This window comes from Lissotriton helveticus, chromosome 3_1, assembly GCF_964261635.1.
Source record: "Lissotriton helveticus chromosome 3_1, aLisHel1.1, whole genome shotgun sequence".
Lineage (NCBI taxonomy): Eukaryota > Metazoa > Chordata > Amphibia > Caudata > Salamandridae > Lissotriton > Lissotriton helveticus.
Window position 1 is genome coordinate 878,550,228 of NC_136061.1, and position 14,239 is coordinate 878,564,466.

Consider the following 14,239-nt stretch of genomic DNA (forward strand, 5'->3'; position numbering starts at 1 on the left):
ACATGCAATTCACATCAGGCAGGCAGAAATATAGCACACAGAAATGCCAACTTCTAAAAGTGGTACTTCCCAACTAATCATATCAAATCTGTGCACACCATTGCGCAACATTTATTATTACAATACCAAATATATTAAACTTGACCACGCTGCTCCACCCTTATCAGGAATTACTACTGAAACACTGATCAGGGAATCCCCAATGCATCCCTATGGGAGGGCAGGCCAATCTCACCAATGTAACACAGATAGCGCACACACTTTACACTGGACAGCAGTGCTAAAGTGCCCAGAGGTCTAAAACCACCAACATTATGTCAGAAATAAGGTAGGAAAAAAGGTAAAAAGTTTAGGAATGAACCTGCCAAAAGGGCCAAGTCCAACAATCTGTGTAGCATAAACAACCTGTACAGACTACATAAGTCTAACTATGCAGCCTATGTTAAGGGTTGAAAATCCCCAGTGTACATTGCATTTTCCTTTAATAACCCTCTTACCAGACTCAACAATTTCAGTAAATCAGAAAGAGAGAGCATAAGGTTAAAAATCAATGCCTTTATTGAAGACAAAACTGCAAGGAAGTGCAAAAGGCATTGTTAGCCTATAGGTTGCATTGAAAATATAACAAGTGAATTCTGGCACCGTGCCTTTAAGACCTCCTGTATCCCATCATCGCGAACACTGTAAGAAACTTTCCAGAAGAACTCTTAGAGAAAATCTGACTTCATGGTCTTAAAGAAAGGGAAAAATCTTCAGGAGGATATTCTCCAGCTTTTTCCAAGGCTTCCTCTCGGCAGAATCTCCTTCCAGAGGCAGATCATCAAGCAGGCGTGAAAAAAGGAGAACAAGATCAGCTTCTAGAGGTAGAAAAATACCAGTTTCTTCTCCATTGGGATCGACATCAAGAGTGCCCCCGACTTCAAGGCATTCTTCGCCTACAATGCATTCGAGGACGAAATGACAAGGACTGACGTTGAGAGACTCTACTTCTTCACCGTCAATAGAGACCTTGCTGGAGTAGTCGAAACCCATGTCGTCAAGAGTCCAGTCATCCTCAAATAAAGACAAGTCTCCGTCAATGGCGTCCAGGCAGGTATACGCTCTGTCGTGGTCGATCTTTTACACTTGACATTGAAGCATATTTTGACGGAGACTACGTCACTGGTTCTCTCCACCGCTCAAAGTCGAAACACACTTTCCCAGGAGAGCCCCCATTGTTGGCAACCAGGCATCGCTCAACTTTGTGGCAGACTTCTCCGTTATCGGCAACATGAGGCTGACTGATATCGAGGGACATGTCTCCGTAGACTGCAACCAGACGCATTTTGACATCGAAACACACATCTCTGTTGACGGCAAACAGGTGCCTCTTAATGTCGAGACACACATCTCCATCTGCGGCAACCAGGTGCCGCTTGACGTCAAGGCAGATGTCTCTGCTAGCGACCCTCCTGGCATCGAGACACAGAGCATTTCCATCCATGATGACAAGGCACCGGTCAACATCGAGACAGACACAGCTTACACAGTCTCTGACGACGGCAAGGAGAGGCTGTTGTACATCAGGGCCTCATTCATCACCTTCAACACCACCTCTTTGTTGGACATTTAAGTAGCATTCTGCAGCCTATAAGCCTGCACAGCATCATCTGTCCCCTAAACAAAGGTCTTGGAAACGAGCGTCCGCTGACTCTTCAGGTGCCTCCTCACTCGGAGGCTCCTTTTATCCTTTCTCCACAGTGGCTGGAGAGTGTACGCAATTGGCCTGTTCCACAAATCCCAGACTCGCAATACTCAAAAACATATTCACCTTCATGGTCTCCCCCAATGATACCGTCTCCTAAACCAACTCCATGAGCCAAGACTCTTCTAGCCCGCCTGGCAGAGCCAAGCTTCCTCAAGTCCCCAACAAGATCCAGGGTACCTAGAGAAGGCACTCCTCAATGCAGAACTCACTCAAGAACAAGGAGTAGATCTCAACGCAGGGCCAGAACATGATCCCCAATGCCTGCCTAAGATCTTGGAGTTTGCACTCACTCCACCGGGCATGTAGATGCCCATCATGGTCTACATCCACTAATCATCGAAGAGGGACTTTTCGCTGACACTCATGGACACTCCACAAGTGAGAGTATCTCCCATTGATGACATCAACACATTCAATGAGGTATTGGTCAGGGTAGCGACCAAGTTGAACATTGATATTTCAGTGCCCCCTGCAACCTCATTGTTCATTTTTGAGACCGTTGCCTATTGGGTTCCAGGTTTCCTCCAACCAGTTATGGATTTTTTTTTACTCCAGCCTCACTTCGTGCAACTTCACCAAGGATTTTAAAGAAATATAAGGCTCAAGATCAAGATCCTTTATTTCTAAGAACTGATCCTCCACCAGAGTCGGTCATTATAGCTGCTGTCAACCTCATCATCCAACCCGCCTGACAAGGGTAGTAAGCTCATAGATTCCTTGGGCAGGAAAATGTGTGGCACCTCTGCCTCATTCAAGAAGGTAAGCGCAGCAGCATTACTGTTATGCTGCAATAGATCCCTTTGGGTCTCCTTCGCCAGATTCTCAGAAAAGCTCCCCAGAGAAGATATACAGAACTTTGATGAGATCCTTCAAGAAGGAGGTCTGGTTGCTAACTAAATATTTAGCACAGCTGCAGACGGCTCTGACCTGGCAGCCCACAGCTATTCGCATGGGTTATGTGAGATGCTCATCATGGCTTCACCAGACTGGCCTTAAGCCAGAAGCGCAGCAGCGCATTCTGAACCTTCCTTTCACGGGCAATTCACTTTTTAGATCACACAAATGATGAAATGGCAAAAGGGAAGCCTGAATTGGACACACTCCAGGCCGTGGGCCTGGAAAAGAAAGAGGAATGCCATAGAAGGTACAGGCCTTATGACAAGCGTCCTGGCCATCAGAGGGTTCAAACTCAGAGGGGAGTGGGAGTGTATTCTCAACCTTTTCTGTTAAGGAAAAAAGTCCCCAACAGAGGCTACAGACGCATTACGCATCCTAAACAAATTCATAAGAAAGTAGAAATTCAGAATGCCGGCTCTCTATCAGATTTACCCATAACTCCATCCGGGGTACTGGATATGTTCTAGCGGACTTCAGGATGTGTACTTACACATCCCATTCGCCAGAAAGCATAGGAATTTCTTCAGGTTCAAAGTGGCATCCAAGCATTACAAATCAAATGCAAGGTGCTGCCATTTGGCCTGAAAATCTGCTCCTTGCACATTTTCCAAGTGCATAGTGGTCGTAGCAGCAGCCCAACGAATGAAAAGCATATTCATCTACCCATATCTAGATGACTGGCTGGTGAAAAGTTCCTCTCCAGATCAAGCAAAAGAACATTACAATGTTTGCCTTGAGACCCTCCAACCTTAGGTCTTCATGTCAGCACCAACAAATCCATCCAGAATCTCACTCAAAGGCTGCACTACCTAGGGGCGATCCTGGACACAAAAATCTCAAAAGTGTGTCCTTTGGGGGAGAGACTATTCTCTATTGTTCAGAAGGGTTCAACCCTTTTACAAACTCCGCACCCAACAGCCAGACAGATGGCTTCGCTGCTGAGGTCAATGGATAGTCCTGGTACTCCATGCCAGACTGCACATGAGGCTGCTCCAACAGAATCTCGAGAATCAATGCAACCAGTACACAGACCACTGGGACAATAGGCTCACCCTGTCACAAGTGCTGAAGAGTTTTTTGCCGTGGTTGATTCAACCAAAAAATCTACTCATAAGTGCCCTGCCCCTTCATACCAGGACACTCCCAAACAAACAGTCATTACAGATGGGTCTCTCCAGGACTGGGGCGCTCACATAGGCACCCAACAGACACCAGAGCCTGTGGTCGGTCAAGGAACAACTTTATCATATCAACCTGCTGGATCTGTTCATCTAGCCACTAAATCCTTTCATCCCTCCGTCCAAACCGACAAGCTCTTGGTACAAACGGACAACACAACCACAATAAACTAGCAAGGGGGCACTCAATCTTGCCACCTAACCCTGGAAGCATAGGCTATCTGGAATTGGCTCATAGTGAGGAAGTTGATAATCTCTGCTGTTCATCTGCCAGGAGCCCACAAAACACAAGCAGACTCTCTCAGCTGAAACTCCGCCGACACGTATGACTGGATACTGCACAACAACGTCCTGCAAGATATTTTTCAAGAAGGAGGGAATTTTCAGATCAACCTGTTCTCAGAAGAAAGCAACAAAAAATGCCCAGACTTTGCATCCAGGTTCTACCAACTAGGAACGAGGGGGAATGCCCCTATGATCGACTGGTCCAGCACATTTCTGTATGCATTTCATCCCATTCGCTTGATACCAACAGTCATCAACAAACTGTACCGAGCCAGTACCAGAATGATCCTAATACCTGCGGCATGGCCTCACCAGTGCTGGTACCCAGATCTCCTCCACCTGCCAAAGGACAACACAGGAAACAAGAAAAAACCAAGAGGGGAGATAGAGGGATAAAGAACTAGGTTCGCCCTCCAGAGCTAATACATGTACCAAAAAATCCAAAGTATCGGATAAAGAAACTAGCTATGTTTTTTGAAAACACTATCATAGACGGATGTGAATTCCAGAATAAAGGGGGGAAATAACCCTTTTTTTTTAGTCCCCTCACTCACCGGAGTTGCCTCACGGTGACATGCTTCATCATAGGGGCCCTCCCAACCCGCTGCGGGTTGAGGCGTGCTACAACTTGCGAGATACGTAGGAGCACTGTTAGTGAGGACTATGTGTGGTGTGAAGTGATAAGTGGGTGGAGTGGTGTGAATTAAAAATATCTTACTAGTGGGCAAAAAAGGCTTTTATTAGTGCTCCTAGCGGGAAACAACCTTTACAACGCAACTTTTACAACGCACTACCATTACAACGAAATTTTTACAACGCAAAAACCATTACAACGCATGTATTTACAACGCATTTTTTTAAAACGCAGGTACCTTTACAACGCATACCATTACAACGTAAGTATTGGTAAGTATTTTATATGTTTGGTTTTTTTTTAAGGGTTATTTTTAGGGTTCAGGGTCAGTTTTCACTTTTTGGGTAAAAGGGTATTTTTAGGGTTCAGGGTCAGTTTTCAGTTTTTGGGTAAAGGGGTATTTTTAGGGTTCAGGGTCAGTTTTCAGTTTCTGGGTAAAGGGGTATTTTTAGGGTTCAGGGTCAGTTTTCAGTTTTTGGGTAAAGGGGTATTTTTAGGGTTCAGGATCAGTTTTCAGTTTTTGGGTAAAATGATATTTTTAGGGTTCAAGGTCAGTTTTCAGTTTTTGGGTAAAGGGGTATTTTTAGGGTTCAGGGTCAGTTTTTGGGTAAAGGGGTATTTTTAGGGTTCAGGGTCAGTTTTGAGTTTTTGGTATTTTTAGGGTTCAGGGTCAGTTTTCAGTTTTTGGGAAAAGGGGTATTTTTAGGGTTCAGGGTCAGTTTTGGGTTTTTGGTTAAATGGGTATTTTTAGGGTTCAGGGTCAGTTTTGGGTTTTTGGGGTACAGGGGTATTTTTAGGGTTCAGGGTCAGTTTTGGGTTTTTGGGGTACAGGGGATTTTTAGGTTTCAGGGTCAGTTTTGGATTTTTGGGTAAAGGGGTATTTTTAGGGTACAGGGTCAGTTTTGGGTTTTTGGGGTACAGGGGTATTTGTAGGGTTCAGGGTCAGTTTTGGGTTTTTGGGGTACAGGGGTACAGGGTAAAAATAAAATAAAATTAAATTTAAATTAAATCAATTAAATGAAATTAAATTAAATTAAATAACATTACATTAAATTAAATTAAATTAGATTATTTTTAATTATTTAAAAATAAAAAAATTAATATATACTTACCAATACTTACGTTGTAATGGTATGCGTTGTAAATACCTGCGTTGTAAATACATGCGTTGTAATAGTTTTTGCGTTGTAAAAATTTCGTTGTAATGGTATGCGTTGTAAAAGTATGAGTTGTAACGTCATACATCCCTCCTAGCAGATATATTAAAAGGTGGGGTGGGTCTCTAGGTAAAACCGGTTGACTAATGGGACCGGAAACCTAGTAGATAGCCAACTAGTTTCGCGCTGTACCCCTCAGTTCTTCCTCAGGACATCACAAGGACCAGCCCTGTGATTTCCACTCCAAAAATGTGAAATATGCCTAACAATGAGCAAGAAATGCTATATATACATACGACTCTTCAGTAATACTGTGGTCAATGTTTATGTGGGCTTTAATAAGCCTCAAGGTCACTTTAAAGGGAAAGAGAGCTCTGCGTGGTCCATTTGGTGCAGACGTACTCCCTGCCGATAAACCTACTCGGCATCGCTCGCGACCGGTGAGTGACACAGGAAACAGCCATGCACATGGGATCTTCTTCACAAGCTATGCTGGAAGATATTCCACCCCAGCCTTCTCTCGCTGAGCTGGACAGCATGGCTCCTGAATTCCTATAGTACGGACACTCAAACCTGTCGGAGAAATTCATATACATTCTTCGGGAGTCCAGAAGGCCTTCCACCAGACGATCTTATGCTTTCCAATGGAGGAGATTTTATATGTGGTGTGTTCAAAATCATTACCATCCAATATCGGGGCAGTAGAATGTCATATTGTCTTACCTTCTCCATTTAGCAAAGTCTGGCCTGCAATTTTCATCCATTTAGGTACATTTTGCAGCCATAACAACTTCCCAAAAGTCCCTTACACAATGGTCATTCTGTTGAATTTCTATTGTGAAGGACTTCTTAGAGGAATTGAAGAAGATGTTCCCACTAGTACGCTCAGAATCTCCTTGTTGGGAACTTAATGTGGTCCTTTCAAAGCTCATGTGTCCCCCATTCGAACCCATACATAAGGCAACCCTACAACATCTTACATGGAAAGCTACTTTTCTAGTAGCTTTCACTTCAGCACGCACAGTCAGCGAGATGCAGTCTCTCTGCTCCAAAGTGTCTTACACTGTGTTCCATGCTCACAGAGTGGTGATGAGGACTCATCGCAGTTTCCTCCCCAAAGTAGTGTCTGAGTTCCACATTAACTAAACAATTTCTCTACCTACATTCTTTCCAAACCCTTCCACTCAAGCGAAAGGGCGTTGCACTCTTTAGATGTTAAACAAGTTCTAAAATTCCATTTCAATAAAACTAAAACCATCAGACGGATGGACCCTCTGTTAGTTACGACCCAATGAGGACAGGCCTCGCTTATACTAAATTTCTAGATCAATAGTTTCTTGTATTTTCTTTTCTTATCAATTGGTCATCAAATAATTGCCTGTCAGACACTCTACAAGGCAGCAACAGCAACACTACTTAGAAATGTCCCCATCTCTCAAATATGCAAAGCTTCTAGTTGGAGATCTGTGCATAATTTCACAAGGCACTACTGTCTGGATTCCTGCACTAAGGCAGACACCCAAGTAGGGCAGGCCTCCTTAAGAAACCTATTTCAGTGAAGATGACTACTGCTTTTATTATTCCTGACTTGTCCGCGCGGGTATGGGATGTACTTGCTATTCTAATCTAATGCATATGACTATTGATGAGGATCCCCTGGAAGGGAAGGATTAGTTACTCACATGTAATCCTAGTTCTCTTCCAGGGAAATCCTCACCAAAGTCTTAAGCAACCCTTGACCTGTCACCTGTGGGGCATGATGGGATACAGGAGGTCCTGTAGGTCTTAAAGAATTCAGAATTCACTTGTTATGTTTTTAATGCAGCCTATTGGATCGCAATGCATTTTGCATTTCCTTTCAGTTTTCTCTTCAATAAAGACTGTGTTTTTGAACCTTATGCTCTCTCTTTATGATTTACAGAAATGCTTGAGTCTGGTAAGAGGTTTAATGAAGGGAAATTCAATGTACATAGGGCATTTTTAGCCCTTAACCTAGGCTGCATAGTTATATGTGTAACTAATTATTAACTACGTACCTGTTTATTATGATATATATTATGTTTAACATGTGTTCTGGGTCTCCGCACGTAGCGGGAATATTCTAATGGTTATGACGTTGATGAGGTTTCCCCTCGAAGAAAATTAGGATTACAGATAAGTAACTAATCCTTCCTGCATCAGCCGAGCATTGCTATTATAGATGTTGTTTGTTTGCTGGGTTGGCACACACATGCTATCTGCGACATAGCCAGCGAATTCCAGTAAGTCGAATTCCAAGTACAAGCATAAGAAAGCGAATCAGGACTCGACTCCATCCTGCCACTTTGACTGTGAATAGAAAGCGCAAGGGCTTATTGATGTCACTCACACCTCTTTGAGGTCTCCGATCATGGAATCAATTCCTCAACTGGTCCCGATGCACCCTGAATTTCCTAGGCTTTTGTCAACCCTGCAGCAGAGGGAGGCCTTCAAGGTGGCCATGCTTCAAATTTTCAGTGCACTTCCAGGTTCCTCTAGTGCATGTTCCGGCAATATGGAACTGCAGGGGCGTCCAACTGGGTTATCACCAACGGACCCATTCCCAGCATGGTCTGTCCCATGGGGACCAGGTACCTGGCCTTTACTGACACTGGTGCAGACTTCTGCTGTGGCCCAAGATCTATATCGGTCCTCCTTATTCGACTGATATATTACCAGCGGTGCCAGAAGAGTATCCTGTGCCAATGCCAATATTATACCCTGAACTGACTTTGGTTCAGACCCAACTGATGTTAAGCTATGAAATCACAAAAGCACAAAGTTGTCATGCACCCTGTCTGTAACCCAGTGACTCCCAAAACTCTCCTACCAGCAGAAGTGCCATTATCCTTTTGGTTCTGACTCTGTTTCTATGCCAGAGCAGGGACGTCCCAGGATGTTAATGATGATTTGCTCTCCCATCACTGTACCAATGATTCCTTTTTCATTGATTTGCAGAATGTGAGTGGGCTTTTCTCCTCTCCTAAAATAGAGCTTGACTCGCCACTTGGGCATCAATGGAAAAACAGTGCCCCATTTGCAGTTATGTTCTGGAGGGAAGCCAATGCACTAGGCTACTTTCAGTTGAGACCAAAACAAATGGTCTAATTGAGATTTTACATCCTGTGCCAGCTACATCTGAGTCTGCTTCCTTTTAACGATGGCCTCAGTGATACTTTTTGGCCACTTGGTCCAAGGCTTGTTCTTGCCGGCCTGTGAATAGGCAGGTCACCATATACTCCAATTTCTGAACTGGGGTGGCGGAGTGAGCTAAAGAACGGTGATGGATTAAACCCAGATCAGTTGACTGGGGGTGAGTGTTTGTATTGTCAACGTTCCGTCCATCATCACCTTTGGTTTTTCTTTGTTCGCCCTAAGTTGGCAGGGTATGCTCAGACGTGAGTCCCTTGCTCACTTTGCCACTGGAGTCAAGCAAGCCCGGCTGAAGACGGCTGTAATGCCAGAAACCGGTCCTGGGAAGCTTGATTCCGGTCCAGGGAAGACATGGCTGGGCAGTTCGGGCTGGACTGTTCCCATGAGGTACAGGGTCAGACTGATTTGCATATGGCCATGTCTGAACTGGGGTGGCGGAGTGCGCTAAAGAACGGTGATGGATTAAACCCAGATCAGTTGACTGGGGGTGAGTGTTTGTATTGTCAACGTTCCGTCCATCATCACCTTTGGTTTTTCTTTGTTCGCCCTAAGTTGGCAGGGTATGCTCAGACGTGAGTCCCTTGCTCACTTTGCCACTGGAGTCAAGCAAGCCCGGCTGAAGACGGCTGTAATGCCAGAAACCGGTCCTGGGAAGCTTGATTCCGGTCCAGGGAAGACATGGCTGGGCAGTTCGGGCTGGACTGTTCCCATGAGGTACAGGGTCAGACTGATTTGCATATGGCCATGTCTGAACTGGGGTGGCGGAGTGCGCTAAAGAACGGTGATGGATTAAACCCAGATCAGTTGACTGGGGGTGAGTGTTTGTATTGTCAACGTTCCGTCCATCATCACCTTTGGTTTTTCTTTGTTCGCCCTAAGTTGGCAGGGTATGCTCAGACGTGAGTCCCTTGCTCACTTTGCCACTGGAGTCAAGCAAGCCCGGCTGAAGACGGCTGTAATGCCAGAAACCGGTCCTGGGAAGCTTGATTCCGGTCCAGGGAAGACATGGCTGGGCAGTTCGGGCTGGACTGTTCCCATGAGGTACAAGGTCAGACTGATTTGCATATGGCCATGTCTGAACTGGGGTGGCGGAGTGAGCTAAAGAACGGTGATGGATTAAACCCAGATCAGTTGACTGGGGGTGAGTGTTTGTATTGTCAACGTTCCGTCCATCATCACCTCTGGTTTTTCCTAGGTCACCATATACGTCACACACCTGTGCCTGGAGAACTGGATTTTCTCACCAAGCACCCTACCCCAGGGAGTCTTATTGTACGGACAGACCTCGACCAGTAATGAGAATCCCAACTCATTTCCAACCCTTCCTTTGGATAGGGAATCCAGAAGGATTGGGGTGTTAGCAAGAACATGTTATCTTCCACCACTGTAACATTGTGATAAGTAAAGGCTGTTTGTTTGCTGGGTTGTTACACTCATACCTTGTAGGGCATGGCCCTAAATCTTGCTGGCAGTCCCAGAATATCTTAGTGCCTTTTTGATTATGCCATTTCCTGATGGACAGGACACAGCCAAAATTATTTGCTCACGTCTGAATACTACAGATTACCTGGAGAGAGCAGTAGGTACTACTGTCGTACTTCGTCACCACATGTGGATATGTTCCAAAGGATTGCCCGGTGATGTACAGGCCTCCCTCATGGATGTGCTCTTCGAAGGGTCCCGCCGTATCAATGAGAAGACATTTTCTACATTAGAAAACTTTAAGGGCAGTAGAGCTACCACACACTCTTTGAGACTGTTGACTCCTGCTAGACAGTTCCTGCCTCAACTGAGAAGGTTTGGGGGATATTCAAGAGGGCTGGCATATGTACTGACATATAAGATGGCTTTCCGAATCAGCGCAGTAGATATCCCAGTCCCTTTGAAGCTGTGGATGGGGTTGGCAGTCAGTATGCAGACCTGCAAGTCACCCCTACAGCAGGCCTTACACCTCTAAGGGAGGGTTCAGCATACTACATGTGTGGATATATCTGCATGAGCAGATATGCCACTGTGATGTCTAAGTTGATTCTTCGATATTACAAGCGAACAGGGGAGCCATTACATGTGTTGGACACTGGTGTTTACGAGTACCCCAGCTATATGACGGCTTCACTGAAACCAGAGATGTTTGGTATCAAACATCTCATATTAATACTCCCACACTGACTCTAGTGATGGATTTATTAATACATGCACCCAGAGGGCACCTTAGAGGTGTCCCCTGAAACCCTACCGACTACCTTTGTACTGCTGACTGGTGCAGACCAGTCTGCCACCACCGACCGGTTTCTGACTCTCGATAGGGGAAGGCCCATGCTCTCTGAGGGCTGAAACAATATCTGCTCCTGCCGGAGGTGTTGTCGCCTCCTCCAAGCAGGATGGACAAGTAATCATCATAATAAGGCAGGAGGCTTCAAAGGCCTATGTGACACAAGCCTACCCCAGACAGGTGAAATGCCACCCCCTGCCCAGGCCCATTTGGCTCCAGGACAGGCAGGAAAGTAGGCTAGCCAGGAGGCATGTTTCGCTCTCAAGCTAGTATCACCTCTAAGGTGGGATACCTGAAGGGAACACAACTTTTATAATTCGCCCATCTTAGTTGTAGCAGAATTAGGCTCTCTGTGTCAGAGTTATGCACACTCTGAACAGGTAGTGGTCATTTAGAGGGTGTAGACACCCTGAAGGTAAGTAGCCCATTGGCTACTACTTGTCACTCCCTGTAACACTCCTAAATTGAGTATTTAGGTGGCTCCCTGACACCAGGATCAAGAAGAGCAGGCAAGAAATGCAAGAACAGAAGACTGACTGTGGACTTTTGGTGCCAAACGCTGCCTGCCTGCACCAAGTCTCGACAGTCGCCACCACCGTCTCATTCTGCAGCTAACCAGCTTCCAAGAATCCTGGGAGACTGCCAGCGCTTCGCAAATTGCTAGCAATCTCCCTTGAAATAGAGGAGCTACTCCTCTGCAGTCCGCAGGTACCGCAAAGCAAAATCCAGTTTTGCCAAGTTGCAGCTCACCTGCTAGCCCAACCCTGCAGTCCCCAAGGAAGAGGTACCTTTGCTCCTGAAGGTCAGATCTGTCTCCTCACTAAGTGAGAGGATACCAGAACCAACTGGAGCCACACAGGATCAATACCTGGGGTACCAGACCCCTTGCAGCAAGTACACACAGTGATAATCCAGTCCAAACTCAATGACACTGAAACTGAGCAGCCATTGAGGGCCTTCAGAACCACAGACACCCACTTCCATAGTGGCCCAGCTATCCTGATTTTTGTTCCCTCAACTGGTGAGACTGATTACCGCAAAGCCCTAGAATGCACAGAGCCCAGCCAAACTTTTCACTGTGCACTCGGGTACTGACAACCTGACTGTGCTTCCTTGTTCCCAGGATCCTTGTGACCTTTGGGAACTCCCAAACTTGACCCCAAGTCCCTCACTGCAGCCTTTTTCTAGGTGCCCCCCCTTCCTTCTACCACTGAAGTGCACACAGCCACCAACCAGACCAGCACCTCTGCGCCTGGATGACCCAGGGCAGGTAACAAGAAACTTCTGGTGGTACTTTGGACCTTAGCCCCCAACAACCATGAGACCCGAAAGAAACCCCCAGAAACCACCAGTAAATACCTGTATGCTATCTATGCCTTTTCTCGCGATAGGAAAGCATTGTGGGTAAATGTGCATTCAAGTGCCTGTTTTGAAAAAGTACTTACTTGAAGTACTAAGTATCAAAATATATATATATACAAAAACGACTTATTTTTCTAAATTGGTCTCTGATTTATTATTGAGTGTGTGTCTCATTTATTGCCTCTGAGTACAACAAATGCTTAGCACTACCCTTTGATACGCCTTACTGCTCACCCACACTAACACACAAGAGATCATTTGGGATATAATTTGTGCCTCTGTTTGCCAATTGGGGTTTGCCTGGACTCTCAACATAGTGTACCTCGTTTTGGTCCACTGTATAAAGAGCCAGCTTCCTAATCCTCTTCTTGTTCTCAAGATTATTTCCACTGAATAAAGGGAGGAAGGGGCATTGTGAACAAGTGGTCATCTCCTCTTGTGTGTAGTGCTAGTGACTAAGCCCTTGAAAAGTATGAGTGATCAGTTACTGAGGAAGGAGGCAATTGAATAAAAGATGATGCCTTCTATCCTATAGCGTTGTGTCTGTTGAGCAAAGTAGGATAATGCAACATATAAAAAGCAGCAAAAAGATAAATTAGCAGAAGTACTGCTACTCCATTTCAGCTAACCATCGTCTTAATGTCGAACCATCAAAAATTAAATGTCGACTCCATGCCCAAATCAGTGTGAACTCCTGTGTTGATGTCAGATTTGAGTTTTTTTTCCTATGTGAATATTTGTATTTGTAACTAAGCAGCTCATTTCAATAGATCTATTGTACATTGGGTGATTGATAGTTGGGACCATTTGATTGTTGCAGATGTTATTAGAATGGATTTTGTTTTGGTAGTTTTGAGCTGATCTGGCAATAGGCCAGATTCCAGAGAGAGTTTGATGATCGCTCATGCCTAGGTGACAGTTGAGCTATGTACTAATGAGGATGCCCTTTAATGTGTGTGCCTAGGAAGAGGTACATTGAACCTAGAACACCTGAGGGTTACATTTTTCTATGATATATCAGCTGTTTGAGCGGTTGTAGTTATGCGCTTCGCTGGAGAGACCAGATGTCAGTGGCGGATTCTCCATAGGGGCCAAAAGTGCGGTGAGCCCCCCGACAATCACGTCGCACTAGCATTATATTTCTCTAAATATTTATAGCTTTTATATGTATCGAAATGATCTCACCGATCATGTCCTTACATGTAAAAGCTGCAATATCACCCTGTGCCAGAAGAGGGCTCCCGGGACTGCATTGCGCATGTGTCAAGCGTGGCAGTTACAGCCCGTCCTTTCACAGATGCAATACATATCTGACATGCTGCACTAGCGTTAGGCAGTGCAGAATGTCAGATTATGGTAAATTGGGGGCTGTACGTCTGGCGCCCTTATGCCCTATCAGAAGCCATGATAAACGAAAATGGACAGCCTTCTCTCCTATCTGAGCTTCCGCATGGGCAAAAGGGTGGGAGCACATTGTTTGTGCCTTCTGAAAGTCGGGAATGGATGTGCAGAGGAAACTGCGCTGAGGACTTCCCA

The 14,239-nt window shown here is 45.4% G+C and overlaps 1 protein-coding gene across 2 annotated transcripts in view; it reads left to right on the forward strand.

Moving 5' to 3' along the window:
• Positions 1-14,239, forward strand: part of AIRIM (AFG2 interacting ribosome maturation factor) — a 98,546-nt gene that overhangs the window by 61,200 nt on the left and 23,107 nt on the right. The gene's annotated exons all lie outside the window — the stretch shown is intronic.